Below are 21202 nucleotides of genomic sequence, written 5' to 3'. Positions count from 1 at the left end.
TAAATTATAATTTGAAGGAAGTATCGCATAGAAAACTACAAAGCTAGTAGGTGCTTTTCTTGTTCCCAATCTTCCAGGGGGAAAAAACCAACCTATAGTTTGGTTTAGTACTGCTTGCACATTTGTACTCCAAATAAGCACGGTGTTCAGTTGTACTGGGAAAATAGCTGGTTTATAGCAACTACCTGGAGCTCTGCCAATGCAGTTCATTAAGTTATGTGCTCCATACCATGTCTCACATGTTAAAAGTTCTGTTCCAGATTCCTGCTTTCTTAAATCTATGTTCACATTCACAATATGCAGTAGGCTGCAGGCACACCTTTACAATTAAAGGTGTATACTCTCTCTCTCTGAGAATAACAGCAGTGTACATAGTGTTCCTTCAGTCACATCACAGAGTCACAGAGTAACAGAGTCACAGAATGGGCAAGGTTGGAAAGGACCAAGGTGGGTCATCTGGTCCAGCCTCCCTGTTCAAGTGGGGTCATCCTAGACCCCATTGCACAGGACTGTGTCCAGACAATTCTTGAATATCTCTGTCCTCTTGACACCCTCCCTTTGGATACCTATAGACATTGATGAGGTCCCCTCTCAATCATCTCAAGGCTGAGCAGGCCCAACTGCCTCAACCTATCCTTGTAGGAGAGATGCTAATGTTTCTGAGGAGGAGGAGTGATAATTAAACTTACTTTCTGTCATCATATGGATGTTAAAAGATGTTCTTTTCTTTAAATTTTTGTTTGTCCCAAAGCAAGCCAGCAACCGAATGTTTTCTCCTCATTTCCCTAACATCTAGTAATGGGGTGGTTCTTACTGTGAAGTTGTTTGTTGCCTGATAATCAGCTGCTTGCCTCCAGTAGCAGGGCTTGTGAAGCAGATTTGTTAGTCTTTGTTAAACAGTTGTGTAAGCTGCTGTGCCTTTTGCAATCGGACATGCCTGTCTCGTATTGGCCTATTTAGCCACCAGCGCGCTTGTAGCACACGTGGGTAGAGCCCTCCCCAAGTCTTCGTTTGCGAAGCCCAGCCATAAAACTGTTTATTGAAGTGAGTTATTTTCCAGCCATAAAAACAGCTCTCTATTTTTGTTCTGGTCCCTGTGACACCATGTAGCATCACTCTGGTCATACTTGATTACTTTTAGAAGGATGTATTCAGGAAGTTTGCAAATGAAGCCACCTAAGCTGTAACAGATGAGAATGCAGTGGCTGAAGATAATTTTATCCTATTTCTGATTTGATGCACTTAATTTTTGTCGTATTTCCAGAAATTGCCACTGACAGATTATTTGGATAAACCAAGTATTCAAAAAACTTTAAATCATTAAGCTATTTTTCTTCTTCGTAGAAGTGTTTGCTCCAAAGGTTACTGAATAACATCCAATTTTCCCTGCTTCTGTGTTATAAATACTGATTTTCTCCTCCAGTCTAAAACCCAGTCTCCAATCTTAAAACTGAGCTGAGCTTTTGTTCAGATTTGCAATGTCACCAATAACTCCCAGCTAGCCAATTTTGTTTCTGGATATGGCATCAGACTGTGAATGTTAGTGTGGTCACAGTTTCTGTGAGTATAAGATGCCAACCTGACCTTCAGAAATTAAGGGCAAGTTCCATAAACTGAAAATTAGGAAAACACCTTAACCTGAAACTTACATAATATGATTCTTCAAGACAGCATAAACCCAGGAGGACCCAGAGGAGTAAATTTGCAGTCATATGGACTATCTCAAATCAGTAAGCAGTCCAGTTTGTGGCTGGAATATTAAGAAGAAAGCTGTTCTGTTATAGGAATAGTTAAATGCTGGAGCAGCCTCACTCGCTGGAAGAATTGTAAAATCTCATTTGCTGGAGGTCTTTTAAAGCAGCTAAGACAAATATCTGTCAGGCATGATCTGACATGATTTGTTCTGTCTCAGAGCAAGAGGAGAGACAAAGTGATCACCTCAAGGTCTCTCTCAGCCCTGTGTATCTAGAATTCCAAAATGACCTGTTATTCATTACAAAGGGGAAGATCGTTTATGATGTTTATAATGTACATCTGCTATTTCCATAGGCCAGTGGCAACAGTGGCAAGCTTGAGGTGAGCTGTACCACTGAGAGGTTTATAATGTTGCCACGCCTGTAGAGTTGACACCTTGCTGAAAGGCGTGTGTGCAATAATTATTGTAGCAGCAGACAAGTGTTCTCTCCAGCCTGCTCATGCAGTTACAATTTACAATCAGTTGAATTGTCTTACTGTCAGTGATAGATATTTTGAATTCACTTGTAGGTTTCTAATGTTATTTGCCAAATTCAACAGTTCAATGTTCTTCAACCGTTCAATGTTCTTCTGACTGTGACAAAGAAAAGACCGATGAAGGGATTTTCAGTGAGTATTTCATGCAGTTTAGCAGCTAGCACTTTACGGATAGAAAAGATTTAATGGGAAACCTGTATTGCTTTTTTTTTTATATATTGTGCCTTCCTGATACATATTTCAGAGCTTTGTGAAGTACCTCTGGCAAGTTATTTAGCTTTCAAAGTGACCACAGCACAACTCTGCTATCTTATTTATACAGATGTGCAAGTGAATATGTTATCCTGACAATTATTATTATTTGAATTCTTTGCAAGATCTACAGCATTTATTCCAGGGAGTGACAAAATTTCGGGCTGGACACTTCTTCAGACTCTCATATTGCTGAGACTAAGAGTCACTTGTTCTGATTTCTTGCACTTTCATATTTTAAATCATGGGGCTGGATTAATGAAGCTAGTGCAGTCAAGTAATGAATTCTGGAATAGCTGTGTGTACCTGTGATTAATACAGCACTTTTTTTTATATGGTCGTATCCAATAACCTGGAAGCTGATGTTTTTCTCTTAGTTTCATTAGTCTCCAAGATTTTTTGATTTGTAGACTCCTGGCAAGCTACCAGTGAAGTTCAAACTCCTGAAATAAGCTTCTCAGTCTTAATGTATACTTATCTACTTCCTTATCTGCTGATTTTAGCCAACTGGCCCCTTTCATATCTCTGATGGGAAGGCATGGAAAGGAATCTGTTTTCATAAGAACTGCAGTTTTCACAGGTTAGAAACGCTAATATTTTGCTCTTCTAGCACAGTTAGTCAGATAGAGGAAGAGCAGCACTTGGTTTCCGCTGTCTGTCTTAAAGGCTGAGTAAAGATAAAGAGTTTCCAAAAAAACTCTAAAAGAACATGAATCTCTTGTCTATGCAATAAGAAGGCTCACAGTTATCCTCACTTAACTTTGCTTCCTGACTGAGACAGTTTCTGACACATCTTCACTTTGCAGAACTGGTGTGCTGATTTTACAGTTGTGTAACATTAATTATTCTAGATTCTGAGCAGAATGCACATGTTCATGGAAGAGGTACACAGAACACAGAAATCCATGTTTGGATAGGATGTCCTATGCTGGCAATGCCTGCAGTCTAATAGAATAATAGTGGAAAATACATTACATGCTTACTGTGATCTTACTTTTCCCCAAGTCTCTCTATATGGCTGCTGTTAAAAAGAAGATATTGGTCTAGAAAGACCTTTGGTCCAACTAAATGCTGCTCTTCTTCTATGTTTAGGAGTCCTGTCACAGAAGTTGTTACCAGCACACATGCCATGCAACATAAGAAGAATTTTCAACCTTTTTTAGCAATGTGGGGTCAGCCTCTGTAGAAGATCATGAACTCCAAATCTCTAAAGAAGCTCTTTGTATTCTTTCTTTGAAGCACCTATGTAATGTGTAGATTTTCTCCATAAACTATCCAGGTGGACTGTGAAAGCAGGATCTTCCTTTGAGTGTTTCATGTAACCTGTGGAGAAGCTTTTTGCTATTCACTAACTTGAGTGAACTTTGGGGCCTTATTGGGGCTGAGAGCTACATGTGGGAATGTCCTTCTGAGGGCCAGGTTCGGCTTCCAGGTACGATGAGACACTGAGATCCTGACTTGCAACAGATGAGCCAAAATGGCCTGGCTGGCTCCATGGCTTGCGTGCAGAGAGGCAATGCAAAATTAATGCGCAGGGCCATGAATCAAAGGGGTTAGAAAATTCCTTTCTCTTTTTTATTTCTTTTCATAGCACCTTCTATTCACCTTCCTCTGCACAGAACTGACCCCCGGACTCAATCTGGTGCCACTGAAATTAATAACAGGACCTTAGTCAGCTTCAGGCAATATCATGACCCATGTTCAGTCAAGTCTATAGCAGCTGCCAATCTCCATTCTGCTCGAAAAGATAATGTACCATTTCCATTCAATTTCCTACAGCAGTTGAAGGGACTCTTTCAAGTGGCTACTCTCAGATCCGTTACATTTCATCTTTGTTTTCTTGCCACTGTTCCTTTTCCAGAACACCACTCCCAACGCAGTTACAGTGGCTTTGGCAATGCTAATTCCACCACTGCCATCCAGTAAAGGAACGTTGTAACTTTAAGTGATAGAGTTCAGTGTGTCTGCTGAGTTTTTGTGTCAAGTTTACCATAATGTTTCACCTTCATGTCAATCCAATGCATCTAAAATCTGCCTCCAGGTAATGGGCTGTGGCAGTTTGAGACACATTAGAAATCTAAAATCCAATTTCCAGGCTTCCCCCCCACCCCTTTCCACAATTTATCCCAACATCAGAGAGAAACTTTCAGGCCAGAGGCTTCTATAGGGGAAGGGGGAAGTATATACATTTATTTACACAAATAAATACTATACAAACTAAAGGCAAATATATATATATATATATTACACTTCCATCAGTCCTTTAAGCCCCTCCCTTTAACTTTAGTCCAGGAGAAGCCTTTCAAGGCTGAGAAGTAACCAGTGTCTCCCTCGTGGGAGTGCTTGGGGCCCGAATGCTCTCCCCTCACCAAGCTCCGGCTGTTTGTGGAAGTTTTTTTCTCCTCACAAAGTCCAAGAAGATAGCTTTGAGTCTGTCCTCTCATACCTTGGTTCGTAGGCTGCTGTAGTGTAGTCAGTTTATCAACGTATGCATCCTGGAATTTCATTCCTCCTCCGGGTTTTCGGCTGTCCTCCATTTAGATCACAGCAGAGACATCCTCTGGGCCTCTCTCTGCGGTCTGTCTCCAATTTTGCCTGGGATTCTTCTCCCGAGTGCCGAGCTGTTTTATTATCAGCTCATCCACTTGGCTCTGCTTCAAATGCTGAACCTCTCCTCCACTTTACAGTGGAGGGAAAGAAAAAGCCCCCCTCCACAGCTTAACTGCAGAAAGGAGGGGGAAGAGGGCTTGGCTGCAAAGCCTGCCTCTCTCCTCTTACCTCAGGTGCTGTGAGTCGCATCCCTCACAAACATGCACTCATTCCAGTGCTGTCTCTAACTCTGGCCTAGGCAGAGTTGGGGGGCCGCAGGGCTCCCCTCCCCCCCACCGGGAGGGGGAAGAAGGAGCTCAGCCAACCCTTGGCCTTCTCCACCTACACGCAGCAGACACCAACAACACAACACCAAGACTGCCAACAGCATCTGGCGCTGTGATATATGATTTTGAGCAGAAGCGAACAACATAGTGATTGGCTCTCCAGGGAACACTGCCCTGGCACCCAATCACCTCTGAGCCCCCAAACTCTCAGGGGGGGCCAATTTCAAACTATGACATGGGTTCATGGTGACAGGTCATTTTCTGGTCTTCAAAAGCTCTGATACTTCATATTCTAAGGGAAAAGTTGGTGTCATCTAACAAAATAATCAAGTCAACCTCTTAAAAATGCATTTTTTGATCCCTTCTGGTTCCCTCACCACCCACATCACTCTAGTTGGTTGTTTCACCACATAATGCATGGAGAATGGTCTTGCTGAAACCCTCACATTCCATACTGTTCTCAAACAACTCTTTGGATATCTGTTAACTAATTTTTTGACAGCCATAATAAGAAAATAAAATTATCTGTGGCCACAGAAGTCCAAAGAGTTATATTGATTTGTTACCAACAGAAGAGATTTCTTATATAGTTCATTGCAGTTTAAATCTCTCAACCTTAATTTATTGAAGCTAACGTTAGCCAGGACTGACCCTTTTCTTAGTAGAAATTGTGAGAATCACAGTTTACGTTGGTCTGTCAGGGCAATCCTGGGAATCAACTATCCTGTTCAAACATCAGGCACTTAGGGCAGCTCTAGACATCATGTTTTGGACATCTTGTGTGAAAACATGTACCACAGAAGCCCCTCATCCCAAACCTTGATTTTCCATCTTAGACTTTATGTCTCCATGATAGAATGTCCCCTCCAGGGGAATAATCTCACCTTTAAGAGCCTTAAGGAAAAAGGTGTGGGCAGCCCGGGATCAGACCTTACACTTTATTCCTGTCAAGAGTCTAAATGTGTTGGCATGTGAGGTCAATCACATAGGTCATGGGCAAGCAACAAATCCCATCTTCTGTCCCCAAGGAGCAGCTCTTACATGGCCACAAAAGTACTCAAAGTTCTGCAGAGACAGGACTGCGTTTTTTAGGGAGGGTGACGGAGAGTATATACGGTTGAGCTCTGGAAGGGGGAAATCAAGGGGGGTTAGCTTGCCTCCATATGGTCAGTTCTGTAAAATTTCAGCAAATTTCAGGGAACGCTATCATGAAAATACCTCTATCTGTGGTTCTACAGAAACTCCTTGTAGAGGAGCTCTCTTGTACAGGCAGCGGGAGAAGACAATGCCAGACCTCTCACTGGGATACCTGCACTGCAAGGATGTTCCTCCTTGGCAAGTCCTTTTCAAGAAAGGATCCCTGTGCAGGGAATCACTGTGGATGCCAGGATGGGGAGGCAGGCTGGCTCCAGGGGTGCAGCAGAGAGGAAGGCAGCACAAAGTGGGTGGCACGAGCAGCCTCCACCAGACAATGAGTTGGCTCAGGAATGGGGCAACTCCATCGAGGTCCTGGCTGTTTTCCCTTTAGCCTGGCACTGTAGCATGTGGGAATGAAAGGTCAAGCTGTTGGCAGCAACAGAGATGGAAAGCTTGAGGCATCATGGATGTGGGGCTCTGAAAGGAAAATATTTTCTGTCCTGCCAAAGACAGATGCTGTTGGAAATATATGAATTCATGAATTCTGAGTGTTATCTTTGTGCTATATAGGGCCAAAAAGGCAGTGTAGTGTCTGCCCCACCTGGCTTCCACTCTCTATTGGCAGAGGACAGAGGTTAGCATTCTGGGCAGGCAGGACGTTTGGTCTTGGGGATGGGCTGTGTACATTACCCTTCAGTGGAGGCAGCCTGGTGTGGGATACTTCCATACAGGGAAGGACCTCCATGCCATTTGGGAGGGAAGGCTGCTTGTGTGATGGTGCAGCCAGGCCAATACAAGAGATGATTGAGTACCCTGCATGGGCAGTGTGGCTTTACAGGGAGCATCCACACATGGTTGTGTGGTGATGTGTGATGTGACAGTACGAACACGCAGGAGATTTGATCTTGCGGATATGGCTGGAGAGCAGCCTCAATGCAGTATGAACCAAAGAGTCCAGGGAATTAGACCACCCTCCTTGCTAAAGTGTTTTGAGCCATGTGCAGCCCCAGGCACCCATGCTTACCAAAATATGGGAGTGAAGAGGAAATACCCTGGGAAGAAGATAGCTGTGAGTGGTGACATGAGAGGAAAGTTCTGGCACAGCATCAACCTGCTTCTGTATCTGGTCCTAGTCTTGTCAGCAGGACTTATTAGCTTGGGCACAGTGCCACAGTAATGCTGCTTTTGGACCCGTGTTAGATTATATCTGGCCATTTCACAGTGTTCCAGAGGGAGTATGGTTCCATTTGCTCCTTCCTGCATAGACGTGTCCTAAGGGGGTTAGAATAGAGTCACTCCTCATGGTGGAATTTTCTCAGGAGATTTTTAAGTTTCAGTCACAAAAATCTACCAAATTATATTGTGGCATAGCTCACTTCTGACTGATATTTAATAGGGCTAATCTCTTTTTAGCAAGTCCAAGGACATTTCAATTATTTTCAATCAATCAAAGTTTCCTTAATTTGCCAAGAATCACACATGTGTGTGATTTGCAGTGTGGTAAATTAAATTTGAATATCAAATGCCCTAGGCACGTATTGACTGCCACACTGAACCTTACAAGGGATTGACATAAAGCAGTACTGAGGTCAAGTAGTTATACAACACAGCTCCCTAAGAACAATGCAGTTCACCAAGAATTCTATTTATTTATAATCTTCAACTGTCTGTTCTTTAATATTTCTAAAAAAAAAAACAAACAAACAATTGTCAATCTGCTAACAATTCTCCAAAGAATAAAAATGCATTTGTCAAAGCAATCTAAGGCATACGGTCCCACTGGGAGGGAAATGGATTAATTTAAAACACCAAAGACAAATGTTTCAAATTATGGTTTAAAAGACAACTTGACAGGTAGGAAATGTAAGGGGGCAAATGTGTGCAATAGGGCAGTTAAACAAGAAGATCATAATTTAAAAAGTAGAGGTAGAACCAATGTATTCTAGTCATGCTTGACATCTACATGTCTGAGGTGACTCAGTTTGTGTCTAAAGACAGAATTTCATCTACAGTGTCTTTATATATGTATATGTGCAAACAACTCTGTGCTAGTACCAGCAAAGTTGTTAACCTGGTGGAACTGTCCAGTCATGCAATGGATCCAGCAGGAATTCAGGAAATATGTTTCTGTCTTAGAGGTTGCATCATACAGCATGATTAAGGATTCCAAATCCAGGAACTGCAAGCATTGCAGGTACTCCAAAGGGTGTTGGATGTGGCCAAAATGTAAGGCTTCTGGTCCAGAAGGTGAAATATATCAAATTTAGTAAGATGACCATTTTTTTCGGTGAAATGCTCTAGGAAATGCATCGAAGTCTGTTTGCTGTTTTTCTTATATTACACACCAAATCCCAGAATACTTCCTCACCATCTTCACAGTGAGTACCTTGATAACTGGATTCATTCACTCATATTTTCTGTATGAATGTACTTAGTTCAGCAGGAAACAGTTTCACCAGGGGAAGGAGCAATGCCCTTCTGCAATGGCAGTGCTGAATTTAGAAAGGAAAAGATTTTTCTTCCCCTTTTGTCTGGGGAAGGATTTGAAACAGTGTCTCTCCTCCAAGAAGGTAAACTCATTGGGAAAAAAAACAGAACCAAGGGGCCACCACTGATGTGGCCCACCATGGAGCCCAATTGCATACACCCCTCTGAAACTGTCCTTTTGGTGAGATAGAAAGGGAATTAAAATGTGGATCCCAAAGGGTTTAGAAGTAAGGTGGGTGCCAAGTCATGCAGCACTATCATTTGAACTGAACAGCCTCTGGGAGAAGAGGACTTTGGAGATCTCTGGAACAAGAGGTGGTCATTACTGTGATGTTCCTGACAATCACACCTTGAGCAGAGCAACACCAGGTGACAGCTGGCTTGCTATCTACTTTGTTACTCTTTTACCTATTGCACAGTAGCCTTACACTGTTTTCCAAATGTTTCTGTGTTTTATCAAAGACTTATTGCAGATCAAGTAAACTGTTGCTCTGGGGAGTATGTATAGATTGCAGAGCTCCAAGGCAGCACAAGGAACAATAGAAGGATTTGGAGATTGGTATGAAATTGTTACTTAGCAGCAGCAAGTAAGCTAACAAAGTGAGCAAGGATACAGTTAGCAAGCCAAAGCCAAGAAAAATAAAAAATGCCAAGAACAGAAAACTTTAATAGCGGGAAACATCACAAGAATCAATAAAATGGGCCAGAGAACTGTGTCTTTCTGCATTAAGTGATGCAGACAGTGTGAAACAGATGCTCTTTCAATGTCATCAGCAACTTAACAAGCTGGGTAAATAATTGTTGCCAAGAAAAATACGAGCATGTGCTGTCAGTGTGGGTGGTTGCCATCATTGTCATGGCCTCTGGTTCAAATGCAGATGAAAAAGAAAATAAATATGAAAGTGGTTGAGGAAAAACAATTAGCTTCCCACAGATGGGCCTTCGGGATATCATAAATTATAGCTGCCTTTTCCATCATTAGTTTGGGTGGCAACCTGGGAAATAATAAAAGGTGGAGAATTATGGGTACAACCATTTCCTGAGTCCTTCCCATAAAAAAGGAGAAACTGTTGGTGTGGAAGAAGATTTGTTATGAGGAAACTGCAACGGACATTTCAGCTGCAAAACAACCAGACACAAAATTCCCACCTAACTGCTGACTCTGCAACCACACACCATGAGGGCTCTGATATGTCATTGATAGTTCTCTTCTGGACCCCAAAGCCTTCTTCGAGACATTTCTACACTTGCAGCTAGCAGTGTAATGTGATGAGGGGCTCGGTTCATGCATGAGCCCCCTAAAGATCCAGGGAGAAGGCACTCCAGTGCCTTGGACTATCCTTCTCAGATAATACCTTGATATCAGGTGTTCATATAAAGCATGACAGGAAGAAGCCCTTGCTCAGGTCACTTGGTCTAGACATTTGCTCCATTCCCATCTTTGTCTCAGGAGAATAATTCCAGATCTACAGCCTCTTGGCTGAAAATAGGGCATCTTCTATGCAGAGTCACAGACAGAATCACCCGAGTATCACTGTTCACACTCTATACACATCCTCTAAATCCCATAAGACTTGAGAAACAGTCAGATTTATATTGATGTCAATCCCACTTAAATCTTAGTTTAGGAAGGGGAGAGATAGAAAAGACACACATTGAGTCAGTCACTTGGACATCTTGTCTCCATCTCAAGGACAAACAGTGTATTTTTATACCTCCTCTATAATTTTCAATTCCTTGAGCATTTCAGCCATTGCAAATCTTCATCTCACTCCCAAAGCAATTTCACTTACATAAACACAGAAGTGCATGTTGGTATAAATTGCTACAGGCCCACATAATCTGTAGGGTAAATTGTGAATAACAAAGCAGTGAGTGATTATCAAATAAATGGAAATGTTGTCCTTTACTCATGACACTTAGTGTAAGAAATCAAGTCTAACTGCAATTACTTGAGATGCTGATTTTTGATGTGTACTGAATGATTGGTGAAGGAAGAGAGTATAAAACTTTAGACTGCCAACAGTTAAAATACATGCCTTGCCTACAACCGTACTAAAATAGCATTGTAATAGGCATCAACAATGGTGAAATAGCAAGAGCAGCGACAGAAAATCTTAAACTCTCTGCTTTAACATTTGGTATAAAACAAAATTTCAGGTTGTTTGTTGGTTCTTGATCTAGGACTGAAATCCACTGAAGCTGGGTTTACATATTTTGACTGGAAGGAAGAACAACCACAAACCACACATCTGAACTGTCAGTATGGCTTTGTCCTGCATAGGACAAATCTGCTGGCCTGGGTGGGCTACCCTTGGCAAAGGAAAAGAGGTGGCACAAGCTTGAGCCCCTGGCAGGAATGGAGAAACTGGCAGGTGGCTTGACTTTCTGGTGCCACTCTGATGCAGGAGGTGTAAATTTCAAATTTTTAAAGGGTAATTGCAGTTTCAGACTTGCCTTTCTGGATGTTTACACCCTAAATTCTTTTTCTTTTTAAGAAGAGAACTGAAAGCTCTTATGGAAACATTTTTTAACTTCGGCATCCCAAATATAAGTTCAAGGTTTAGCTTCATTCCCCACCCTCGCATGCATATGATGACCTTGCTCCATCCTCGATATAGATGAAGTCTCATACCCAAGGTTGGCTCAGATCTCAGATTTTTCATTTCTCTCTGGTTTTGCTCCCAGACTGGGCAGAAATGTCAAGTGTTTTATTTCAGAATTTTACTCGAACATCAGTAAAATAGAAACAAAGCTCCAACGGTAACATCTACTGTTCCCTCTGAAGATTCAAAAAGAGTAATTAATACTCTTCATGGCCAGAGCTGGCAAAGACATATATTTAGTGGTCATTTGGGAACAAGTAGGGTCTCAGAAGATTTAGGGGAGGACAACTGATCCCTATCTACTGCTCCTCGGAAGCCACTACTTCACACAAGATGATATGGTTAATGCCTTTCTGATTCTTGAATGCCTGCCCAGTTTCTCTGTGTGATCCTATCACTAACATTGATAAATAGGTCTGCCTAAAGCAATAAGACCACAACATATTTGCCTCTTTGAACTAGAGTAATTCTGCTGCCAAACCAGAGCTCCCAGCCTTTCAAGGTTCAGCTAGCAGTTACATGTATATTGACATTTCTTTTTACCTCAGGCCAAATGAGGGAGAAACAGTTTCTTACTTTGTAAAGCACTTTTCTTCCCACTGTGTGACGGCTTTTGATACTGCATTTTGGAAGGAGAGTGAAGGTGGTTTCCACAGAGATGGACAGATCTTCAAACTTTTCTGTTCTCGAAGAGGGACTTCATTCAAACAAACAGGACCAGAAACACTTTTAAACTTATCTTTCCAGTGACCTACAGTGTCATTCCTTTGAAAGCTGCCCTCTGAACTTAATCAAGATCCTTCCTAGCCTGTTTGCTGATTCCTCATGCAGGTGAGGATCTTTCCTTAATGCATTGCTTTGGTATACATTACTTTTTCCTATCAGATCATCCAAGAGGTTTTGAGAAGGACTTATGAAAAAAGGTGTCATGTCACAGAAAGAAACTGCAGTTCATTCCATCATCTGCCATTCAGAGGATTTAGTCGTAATTCTGCACACAAAGGTTTATATGTTAGGAAAGATTACACTTCTGCTGTGTTTCTCAACAGGTATAATTCTATTTTATGCAACTTTATTTATGTGGAAAGAAATCTAGCTCAGACTTCTTCCTCAGAAGAATAAATCCTCTGTAGGAGACTGAATCTGATGTCCGCCTAAACCAACATTTTTATCTTATAGTATAAAATAGATACCTATATGCCCATGAATTCTGTTCTTGGTGACAATTTGCATGATATGCTATATTTCCTATTCTTCAGCCAAGCCCATTTCAAATAGATTTATCTACTAAAGGTCTGATATTCATCCAGCCCCCTCCACTTACTTCCAGCAAGGCAAATATCATTTTTGATGAACAGTGTGGTGGTATCTCTTCACGTTTCCTTATCTCACCAGAACTTTTGGGATCTTATTTTTATCTTTTCTGTGTTTTTACTGAAACATTTAGGAAGTAGGGATTTCAGCATTAGGAATTTCAAGCACAAGCTGAGAAAACAAGCATAATTATCAGAACTATGGAGTCTCTTCATACAACCTTGTTCATTATTCCTATATTGATCGTATTATGTCTGAAGTAATTTGATCTCTTGAGTTTAATGCCAAGGCAGAGACAAGCAGAGTGGATTCCACGGTGTGGTTCATTCTAGTGTCTGTCAAAAACGGTCTGTGTCAGAAATGTGCTAATTTTGTTTTATTTTAATCCTGTAGTTATAGCATAACAGCAGTTGGAGATGGAACAGACCTACAGTCTTGCTTCTGATTTGTAACCATGGACCAGTACAGCGTGTTTATCATATATTTCATGAGTCTTGTCCTCTCAAATTTTAAATATAGCCTGATTGGTGTCTAAGTGTTGTCACTTGTCAAATTTTTAAGAGTTGTTAGGGGCAACGGCAATTACACAGAGGAACTGCAGTTTAGAAACCTGGTGGGAATGTTTCTATTTTGGGCTCCTGTAGACTTTCTCTGCTAGAGGAGGTAGACGAGGCTGACAGTATGGAAGAACAGTTACAGAGCTGGAAGGTGTTAGAAGGTCCAGATTTGTTCCTATAAAATCTGTCAGCTCAAGAGATTGATGTTTTCTTTCAAAACAAGCTCCATGAAGCTGTGAGTAGTCTCTCTTTTCTAGCATACCCATGTGCTCTTGAGAACGAAAGAGAACCACTGAACCACAGAACTTAGTTAAAGACTTGTATACGCTCCAACACCATGGCATGGTTTACCTTTTACAGTCCATTTCTCTGCTTAAAAAGAAGAACTCAAAACTGAGGCAATCGATCTTTGTACATGGTACTTTAAGGGATAAATAGTGCAATAGCTTTTCTGAGTGAAGACACTTTCATGAACATGAATAGTACATTATTAAATCTTTAGATGATTTATTTTGATTTATTTTGGAGTGATTTTTTTAAAAATATGACCATACAATAATGCATCTATTTACGGTGCATTGTGTTCTGAGATCTAAAGGCACAAACACAACCACATAGCAGTAACTCTGCAAGGATCACTGACCCAGGGCTATGCACGGAGATTTTAGAAAATGAGCCCTTGGATGTTCTTATATATGGTGAGCCCCTTATCTCATGCATTTGGTAGCGAATCCGTGTGAATCCCTCTGTAATCTCCTGTCTCTGATGCCATGTGTCACAGTCTCCTTTTGGTTCTAACACCTACAAATTGTCTGACAGCAGCATGACTAACACTCAGTTCTGGGACCAGATTGCCTTCTGGTGTGAGCTGAGTCTCTTGCCCTCTAATCAATCAGAAAACACCTCCTGGGGTGTAGGAGATGGGAGCAAGGATGTGGCTGTCTTTTCCCCAGGGCATCAATTTCTCACTAAGGCAATGCCTGGACATGGGAACAAAGTTTCAGTAGTGTAGCTGTAACATCAGTCACTGGTTCCTCTGGGCTCTCCAAATGTGTTTGGTTTTAGGGTTTAGAGTAGAACTACCCTTGGTTTAGATTATGCATGTGCTGAAGAGTGCTGCTGGTGGGCAGAGCATTCTGTTCTCCATAGCACCAAGACACAAACCAATAAGCTAATTTAGCATATAAGTCCAAAGGGCTTCAAGGCACCTATTCTTATGACAAAAGATAGGTACATTCTGAAGCATTTTGCTTAATGAGGGGATTTCAAAATATTTTTTCATATTTCTTGCACTTGAAAAACCATAAGCAAAGCTGGTAAGGCTAAGAAATACAAAGGAAAAACCATGAAAGAAATATGTAAGGATATTTGGGATTCTAGACGTAAAGTATCTGCAGCACCTATTTTATGCAGCCATGCCAATTTGTGCATGTGTAAAATGGGATTTTTTTATTGTATTTTATGAATTGACTGTAGACTATGTAATACAAGCAGAACATAAAAGAATAATGAAAAGAACAAGACAAAACTGAGTAAGTCTCCTAAAAGTTTTTATGGCCTTTGTCACAAGAACAAACACACTTCACTTTTGAACTGTCATTACCTTCAAACAAACATGCAATATTAGAACAAAATCTGTTCAGAATTTTCTTTCACTTCATCTCCACAACAAAAGCATTAGGATCAGTCACAAAATGTATACAATGATGCTGGTTACAAACGACACAAACTGGCTATTCATTTTGCTAACTAAAATGGGAAGTTGAAAGGGTAAAAGTTTAATTATTTTTGATACCAAGTATAAATTCTTGCACCTTGTTAGTATTTTAACGCTATTTTACTTGAATAATCCTGTAATGATGCAAAGATAAATGGTAAGAGTATGCTGGCTGATGAGCATAAAAAGAGCTGATGCTGTAAGAAATATACAGCTTGGCGATGGGGCATTTGTGTATGAGTCCATTTGGTGGAAAAAAGCCCATCTTCACCACAAAGCCATTTTAGCTTTGCTGGATACAGGAGCAGTTGAATGATTTGTGTGATATAGTCAGAATACTCTATGATAAAAATGAGGTATTGATTCAAGGAGATTTTAATTTAGATTAGTTCACTTAAAATGAGTAATAAATTGAAATGAACTCTACTGAGTTCAAGTTCAGAATGAATTATCTTGCCACCTCATTGAAATCTTAGGTAAGGAATAGTTCTCGTTAGGACCCTAACCCAAAGCATCAATTTTAAATAAGAATTGTACAAATAATTTGGACAAGAGAATGACTGATGTGGTATCTGATTTGTAAATTAATTCTAGGGAAAGGAAAAAGAAGAAAAAATTATTATCCTAATTGTGGTGGTGGGAAACAGTTTTCCCCCTGCAGTTATAAAATGGTAAACCCCAGGGGGTGGTGACCCTGGAAGTTTTGAAGTTTTATCCAATGAGCGCTTCTGCAAAATGTAAACATACCACAAGCAAACAGAAGAGAAGGTTGTTGTAGTTTGGTTGTAGAGAAGTAGCCATGTTCTGAGGCCACGAGGAAAGGGGCTCGGAGCCCCTTGGGGCCTCTGGGGCCCCCCAGCCCCTGGCAGGGGGACTACAGAGACTTGGAACAGTGTTAAGCTGGACTATGTGTCTGTAGCTATGAGCTGGGGGATGTTTCTCCACTGTGAGCCGCAGCAAGAGATAATGAAAAGCAGTGGCAGAGACGGCAGTGAACAGAGGCTATGGCTAAAAGCCAACAGATAAGAACTGAACCGGAGAAGCAGCAGAAATATCATGCAGCTGAGCAAGGAAGACACCGAGTTGTCTGAGAGAACAGAGAGAGAGGAAGTTGGGGTAAGAACTGGAAATAAACTCCCCAAACCCCTCTGAGACCTCTGAGAAAAGAAGATGATGGACTCTTACTTGAAAGAGCCTTGGAGTGCTACAGCACTGCAGAAAGGAGCTAAAAAGCTCAGAGAAAGAATGCAGAGAGGAGTGACCTTGGCGCCCCTGCTGCTTGAGGCAGAGCAGAGGAACTCTGCAAAGGGGCTTGAATCCCCTAAAGATAAGGACCGTCATGAAGACCCCTAAGCTTCGTGATATGACGTAGTGAAGTGACCCTTGTCCTGGTGAACACAGCCTACGGAAGAAGACCCTCACTTGAAAGACGAGTGGTCGAGGGGGCTTGGATTTCCCCCTCGTGTGTGCTGGCAGAAATCCAGCTATCAGCTGCTGCATGAGAAGAGGATAGATGACTGCTGCCCTAGAGAAACTTCTGCTCTGAGACTGGAAAGGATCTTTCCTTCTTCCCTCCTGGACTTTTATTTGGAGGGGAGAAGAGATTCGATCCATTGTAAATACTTATGTCATGGTAGAGATAGCTAAGATTATGTATATGATGTATTATAATATTTATTTGTACAGTCATTGTAATATATTCTCTTTCCCCCATCTAAGTCTCGTGTGGTTGTCTGGAAAAAAACCTTCTCACATTGAGTTGAGATGTGGGAGGGGGTTTGAAGATAGGGAACTAAATTTTTGGGGCTCTCAAACCATGACACTGATATAAACCAGAAGCAAAAATGTTAGTAATTTCAATACTATGCTTTAATATTAACAGTTCTTCATGTATCAAATGCTGCGTTAATATTTGATAAAGACTTGTATATTGATACTAGTATTACTTTCCGATAGTACTTTTTTTCTCTCTCTCTTCGTCTTTCTGGATAGGATTTTTAATGAGTTATTGCTATACTGAAGCCTTTTACAATAGCTCACAGTTCGGTTTGCTAAGAAGTCTTTTGTTGATTTAACCTATTTTGCTTTGCATATTGTTTATCCATGCTTGTTTGCAATGGGCATACTCACCATCCACACTCAGCCTTTTAATGGATCTAAGCATGTGTTCACACACTTCAGTATATGATTTTTTTATTGACTCATTTCTAAAGCCTCCAGTTCCCTGCTCTTTTTTTATTGTAGTTCTGATTAAAATTTTTTTTCTACATTCATTTCCCTGTATATTGCTGAATTTATTTTCTACATTTGTTGAGTTGGAAATACAAGTTCTAAAGTAGATAACAGAATTGAATAAAAATAGGATGTATTTTACTTCTTTTTTCTCCCCTGTAATAAGAGTTTGCTCTTTGATCTCCATCTTATTTATTTTATGGGATTTTTTTTGTTGTTGTTGGCATTGCTAATAATAAGCTTTCATCTTAGAACTGATGGTCTTTGTCTGAGTGTCTTGGTTTAAGCCATTCAGCCAGTTGCTCACTCCCCTCACAGTGGGATGGGGGAGATAATCAAAAGGGTAAAAGTGAGAAAACTCATGGGTTGAGACAAAGACAATTGTCTTTGTCTCAATAGGTAAAGCAAAAGCAAAGCAAGGAATTAATTCACTTCTTCCCATGGGCGGGCAGGTGTTCAGCCATCTCCAGGAAAGCAGGGCTTCATCACATGTAACAGTGACTTGGGAAGAACAGTGCTATCACTTTGAATGTCCCCCACATCGGGGACACACTCCAGGGTTGGGGCATCCACTGGGCCCACCATCCTCTGGGCAACTTGTTCCAGTGCTTAACCACCCTCACAGTGAAGAATTTCTACCTAACATGTAATATAAACCTGCTCTCTATCAGTTTAAAACCATTGCACCTTGTCCTGACTCTATCTGCCCATATAAAAAGTACTTCTCCCTCCTTTTCGTAAGTTCCCTTGAGACACTGTAAGGCTACAATGAGGTGTCCCTGAAACCTTCTTTTCTTCAGACTGAATAACCCCAGCTCTCTCAGGTTGGCTTTGCAGGAGAGGTGCTGAATCTCTCTGATCATCTTCATGGTCCTATTCATGTGGCTTATTTCCAAGTAGTTGTAGAGAGCAACAAGGCCCACTCTGAGCCTTATCATAATGCATGTATAAGAAAATATACATATTCCACTGTCCATAGCATGGTTACTTTGGTCTTTTCCTGCCTGTATGTGATCACCCTCAGCTCCCAGCTCATCTCTGCTTATGGAGCTGCCCTGCTATTGCTGCCCCCTGACAATGGGACTGGGATGTGATTGACTTCAAAACAGTGTTGACTTCACTCATGTGTTCTCATGCTTCCACAGACAAGCATCAGGAGTTACATATACTGGTGGTCTGTCCAGCACCAAAGATGCCTGAGTTCAGGTGGTCTGTCCAGGGTTCCTAGTGGAGGACAGGACACCAACTCTTGAGTCCTCACCTTATCTCCTATTTTGGGAACCCTGTGCTGATTTCTGCATGTGCCTTTCTGTACTCCTTCAGGTCTGATGGTCCTTTGGGTCTCCACCCCATCCCACCTCTGTGAGTTGTCAGTATTTACTCACTGTTCTTTGCCACCTGGGTGACTTGTGAAGCTGCACTTTTCTACATGCTAGGATTATGATGAGCTGCTGATCTCTAGGTGTCTTTAAAACATGGTCAGATATTTCTATTTATTCCCTGTTCACACCAGTTGCAACATTCCTATTACTTTTCTCTACACGTTCTCTGTAGGTTTTTTATGGACTGAACACTTGCAGTGGTGGTCAAATCTAAAAATGTATCAGGGTGCCGCTTCTCCTTCCCATGGAATAAATCAAATGGCACTAGCAAATTTTAGACACTTTAATTTAAGAAGAGATACATTTCCAGAAGCAGAGATAAAGGGAAAATGAATAAATTTTCTCAATGTCACAAAATAAATTCAGGTCTAGACTTAGAATGGATTGTATTTGGCAACAGAAAAATACCATCTTTACTGTCTGACTCAAAGCCTAGCAAGGCTTCTGGATGGGGAAAAAAAGCCACTAGCTCTTTTGACAGCAGTTTCTGTGCTGCAAATGCAATAATCCATGTAAACCACAGCATTACAAAGAAAAGTATTTATTAAAAAAATCGGCATCCACTTTTAATAAGATTTTTAATTGGGACCCAGTATAATTTGATCCTTTCTGTACCAGAACGTGGATGCTATCAACCAGATTTACAGTTTATATTATTTCTAGAGAATGTTATGTTTCCCTGAGGAGTTTGTGACCATACAGGTAAATTAAATATGTCCAGGAATATTCTCTTCTACTGAGGCCAACTGCTATGCCATTACCTGCACCCATCAGTCCCAAAGCAGATTAGCCATGTGCTAATCCCATTCCCATGGGAATGACTGCTTGGCCGTGCCAACTTTTGAACCTTGCCTGGGAAATATTTAGGAGGAAGCTAACTGGCTTTGGGCAAAATCATGTCAGAGATTTGTTCTAAGAGTTTACTACAGTAAATGAAAGAGTTATCATTCCCAGGACCTTTGGCACAATTTAATTTAGCAGTATAGACATAGCCAGTGTGGACTCAGTCCTTTGAAAAAATACAACATATCTCAGCATTTAGTGTCAGAGAAGGGGGAAGACATTTACTTCACTGTGTCCAGATGTATTGTGTCTAGTTAGTTGTTCTTTTTTTTCCTCCTCAGTGTCTGCTTCAGTCATATTATCTCCAGACTGGATATAAACTATTTAATCTTCCTTCCAACTTTCTTGCAGGAGATTATGTAGTTATTATTTAGGTAATAATTAGATTTTCTCTAACATTAGATCAGATCCAATGTTAGTAGATATAACTTTGATTTTAATAAGAAAATATTCCTATTTCATAGATAGAATGAGCTAATTAGTAGAGAAGATCATAAAGTCAATACCTTTGAATCCCTTCCTCAGATTTGATTAAATGCTAATTGCAGAACTGCCATTTGCACATGTGAGTTAATAGGAGGTTTAACCTTGCATGTTTCCTAAAATTTCAAGCTTTTCTTAATTTTTTTTCCTGCTTTTTTCCCTTCCAGACTAAATCTTAGCTGCAGGTTGCTAATCTTCATTCTACTGCCTTCGTTATTTAACAGAGAAGCAAGTAGATCTGAGATTTTTCAGATCTATATTTGACAAATAATTCTTTCTCCCAGTGATAGCCTGAAAAGTGTTTTGAGAGTGATTTGGAGACAGAGGTGATGCTTTGCTGGGACTGGGGGGAAAAAAATCTGTTTTTTTTTCTTTTTAATTCCTTTTGTTCATTTGCTCTTTTTAAACTTCCACTCCTCCTAAATCAGAAATTGGGGACATTACTGTACTTACTCATCCTCATCTCCCAGTGCCTCAAACAGCTGGATGTGTTTCTTAACAGAATAAATCCTTATTTCCTGGTAGTTTTCCTCCAAAACTCAGAACATCAGCGACAAGGAATATATAAAGTCCTTGCAATTGCTAGGTTCAGTGATAGGAGCAATAGACTCCACATGTGTGGTAATTAGAATAGCACTAGAAAATGAGACTGGATATATAGAAGATCTGTTCAGTCTCTTCAAGCTATGTGAGCTGCCAGATATAAAATAACTAATGCAGTTGCCAAGATACCAGGATCAGGTCATGATTCATGCAGCAGACAGCCATATTAGGAAATACCTTTAAAAATAACTGCAATTTGAAGGAGGGATATTTTTATCTATAATAAAAAAACAACAGGTTTGCTTGTTATTTACCCTGAATGATTTGCTAAAAGACTTCGGCTTTCTGTCAGAATAAAGCAGAATTAACTATAAAGTCATATGTAAAGTCAGTTCACAACAGCCATCTGTGAATGGAAGACTGACATCCACAAGAAAATTCAGGTGTCTGGATAAATCTAGTGGAATCTAGCACCTTCCAATTGATTCCCAGACATCTGGTAAGATTTTTTTGCATGCATATGGATATACATGATAGATAC

At 40.7% G+C, this 21202-nt stretch overlaps 1 long non-coding RNA gene across 2 annotated transcripts in view; it reads left to right on the top strand.

The window, feature by feature from the left end:
- The window catches only part of LOC113992870, a 129946-nt gene that overhangs the window by 47516 nt on the left and 61228 nt on the right, over positions 1-21202 (top strand). The window contains exon 1 of one of the 2 annotated variants that reach the window (XR_005563724.1): positions 21126-21160. The exons of the other annotated variant lie outside the window; for it this stretch is intronic. This is a non-coding gene — a long non-coding RNA (uncharacterized LOC113992870). Of the gene's footprint in view, positions 1-21125; positions 21161-21202 lie in introns of those variants that run through there. 2 annotated transcript variants of the gene reach the window in all.

This window comes from Pipra filicauda, unplaced genomic scaffold (assembly GCF_003945595.2).
Source record: "Pipra filicauda isolate LSUMZ 115617 unplaced genomic scaffold, ASM394559v2 scaffold243_size1161148_pilon, whole genome shotgun sequence".
Lineage (NCBI taxonomy): Eukaryota > Metazoa > Chordata > Aves > Passeriformes > Pipridae > Pipra > Pipra filicauda.
The sequence above is the reverse complement of the archived record's forward strand: the minus strand, read 5'-3'. Positions and strand labels throughout refer to the sequence as shown.